At 50.3% G+C, this 3,457-nt stretch overlaps 1 protein-coding gene across 7 annotated transcripts in view; it reads right to left on the reverse strand.

Moving 5' to 3' along the window:
- Nucleotides 1-3,457, reverse strand: part of Pou2f2 (POU class 2 homeobox 2) — an 85,856-nt gene that overhangs the window by 20,887 nt on the left and 61,512 nt on the right. The window lies entirely within an intron of this gene.

Consider the following 3,457-nt stretch of genomic DNA (forward strand, 5'->3'; position numbering starts at 1 on the left):
CCCAGTCCCTCACTCCCTCACTGGGAGATTCTAGGCAGGTGCTCCACTACTGAGCCACACCCCCAGTCTCTCTCTTGGGGATTCTAAACAAGTGATCTACCACTATGCTAGACCCAACAGCCCTAACAGTGCTTTGGATGAGACTTCTTAGTATTTTCGAATGTAACACATTTAATTTATTTCTGTTTCACTACAAGCCAGGGAGTCCCTTGGGAGGCAAAGATGCCTGTGACTCATTCCTAAGTTCCTAGATTCTGCCAGGGTCCAGCACACAGGGGGCCTAGAGATATTAGTGATCTGACTGCAGGGACAGAGCTGAGCAGGCAAAGGAAGTGGAAGCGGGGAGAGGAGCAGAGAACCAAGCCCAGGAGCTGATCTAGAGTGGTGGGACACGGGCATGCCAGGGTCGGGGGAGCTGTACCTGGTCCCTGGGCACTGCCCAGCAGAGGAGATACAGCACAAACTACTCTTGATCAAATGAGGTCACAGGACAGCTCAGCCCATGAGAATGAATTCCTAGAATTTGTATTCAGCTTTCGCACTTGCTGAGGGGACTGAGCAGAAAGATCCAGAATGAGGATGCTCATTCTAGAGGAGGGAAACGAGCAAGAGAAAAGGGCTTGTGGGGAGAAGCACAAGGACACCCCGTCAGGAGGGCATGATGGGACAGCAGGTAGCTAAGCATCAGCCTGACTGTGGTCCTGAGGCTGCACAAAGGCACGCAATGTTGGTAACTCACTCCCGAGGTGACAGGATGGACAGCCCTACACCAGGCTGCCTACCTCTCCTCTTTATTCTGTTGGGAGGTGGTTCCCTACATGCATTCAGATGCAACCGCCAGAGGAAAGCCTGCATGGGTGTGGTGGATGAAGAGGAGCTTTCCAGGTAAGAGAGTAACTCAGGATGGAGAGGAAAATGGGAGGAAAGCCAGTGGGCTGAGCGAGCTGCCCCAAGCCCCTGTGCTGTGTGTGCTACCAAGCGAACATGTGCACCTGCTGCAGGAGTCTCTGGTGGCCCTGGTGGGAGGGGACTGGAAACCATGTCCCCGTGAAGGATGGCTGAAGTAACAGCCACCACAGGCAGGCCATGTGGTTAGAGCCCCAAGCTCCCAGGCCAGCTCTGCCAATCCCCCACACACGGTGTCCAGAGGCATGCCATTTTGTCACTGTTCGTCCCCAGCATTCTGTCTGGGCTGAGGGACGATGCTTGACCCTGACCTTTCGAGGTCATTGCTGGCAGGGTGTCTGGTGCAGATGCAGTGATTGCCATGGGCCAAGCAGGGCAAGAGAGGGGCTGTGCTCTGCAGAACCTGCCCTGGGGCAGGCCCAGCTCCATGTTCGGGGAAAGTCCTGAAGGAGGTGCATCCATAATTAGATGGACCTCCTAAAATGGGTGAACTCCTAGTAAGGACAGCCCCGACAAAGGCTGGACAGTCCCCCTCCATAGACAGTTCCCCCAGGAGTGTGGGGGAGATGGAAGGTGGTTGAGAGAAACGTGGCAAGAGCTACCCTGAGGCAAGTTAAAAGGGTTTCTCTCCTACAGAATTTCCCAAGCCGTTCACCACTTAGAATGTGGTGAACTCAAGTGGTTGTAGAAACAAGGCAGGCAGGAGCAGGCTAAGGATGAGCCCATCTGAAAGGCAGTGCTGGACTTCTCTGCAGACTACTGACCTCCTTTTTCCCTTTACTGGGGATTTAACCTAAGCCTCTTGTATGCATATTAGGTAAGCACCCTACCACTGAACCAAGCCCCCAGCCCCTCACTGTGGGGGATTCTAGGCAGGGGCTCTACCACTGAGCCACGACCCCAGCCCCTCACTGGGGGATTTTAGGTCGGTGCTCTACCACTGAACAACATCTTCAGCGGTTTTTTCCACTTTATTTTGAAATCAAGTCTCACTACTTTGTTTGGTTTGGCTTTCTTTTTTCCATGACAGGGTCTCACTATGTAGCTCACCAGGCTGGACTCGAACTCACAGAAATCCTCCTGCCTCTGCTTCCCGGGTGCTGGGATTAAAGGTGTGCGCCAATGCACCCAGCTAAGTCTCATTGCTTTTGAACTACCACTTGCTACATGCTACCGAATTGTGTCGCACCCCCAAAATACAAATTAAAGTACCTGTAAACATGGCCTTTGCAGAGTTAACAAAGTTAAAGTAAGCTCGTGAGGGAAACACTAGCACAGTTACTGCTGTCCTAACCAGAGCAAGCAATCAGGGCACAGGCATATACAGAGAGACCAGTCCAGGTGCCAAGGCAGCTAAAATCTGGAGTGGCCCACCTGATCTGTCTCCACCTTGGGCTCTAAGGACCACTGATATCACCAGGAGGAGTTATACACAAGAAGGGTTTCTCCTAGCCTTCAGAGAGAGCTCGGCTCTGCCGACATCTTAACTTCGGCAGTGCAGTCTAAGAGGATTTCGTGGGTTGGTTTTATTTTTTCAATTCTCTTTTTTTTGACAGAGTTCTGTTGGGTGGCTCAAGCTGAGTTCAAACTCATAGAGATCCCCCTGCCTCGGCCCCCTGAGTGCTGGGGTTGCTCCAACATGTGGAGTACCATTTCTGCTTTACTGTTTTTAAACACGGGCAGCTTGTGATGGTGGTCCAGGAAACAAGCCTCACCAGTAATTCATGCTTGGGGGTCAATGTGTCAACTCAAGCACTGGGAGGGTGGAACGTGGTTTTGTTTTCTTTTTTGAGACAGAGTTTCTCTGTGTAGCCTTGGCTATCCTGGAATTTACTCTGTAGACTAGGCTGGTCTCAGACTCAGAGATCCCCCTGCCTCTGCCTCCTAAGTGCTGGCATAAAGGCGTGTACCATCACTGCCCAGATGAGATACGTTTTTTTAAAATTCAGTTCATGGACTTCTTAACTGGCAGATCATCTTGTGGGAAGAAATCAAAAAGTGAGGCACTAATTCTGAGGAGTTTTGTTTATTTGTATTTTTGTTTTGTTTTTTGAGACAGGTCTCCTGCAGCCTAGGCTGTACTTGAACTTGTTATGTAGCCTCGGATGGATGACCTTCAACTTTTAATCTGTGCGTTTTCACTTCCTGAGTCCTGGGGTCATAGGTGTGAGCCACCACACTGGATTTATGAGGTACCAGGGTTTGAACCCAGAGCTTTTGAGTGGCAGGCAAGCACTCTTCCAACCAAGCTGTACTCCCAATCGCTAACTCTCATTCCCAGGCTTTTCATTTCGTTCTGTTTGTTTGTTAAAGACTTATTTGTTTATTTATTATGTGTGCAGTGTTTTGCCTTCATGCATGCCTACACACCAGAAAGGGGCACTAGATTCCATTATACAGGGTTGTGAGCCACTACGTGGTTGCTGGGAATTGAACTCAGGACCTCAGGAAGAGCAGTCATCTCTCCAGCCCAGCCTTTTTGTTTTATGCACACACACAGATACCATTCCTGGGAATAACGGTGGTGATTTCTCATTTTCTTTTTTTTTTT

Source organism: Microtus ochrogaster, linkage group LG4, assembly GCF_000317375.1.
Source record: "Microtus ochrogaster isolate Prairie Vole_2 linkage group LG4, MicOch1.0, whole genome shotgun sequence".
Classification (NCBI taxonomy): domain Eukaryota; kingdom Metazoa; phylum Chordata; class Mammalia; order Rodentia; family Cricetidae; genus Microtus; species Microtus ochrogaster.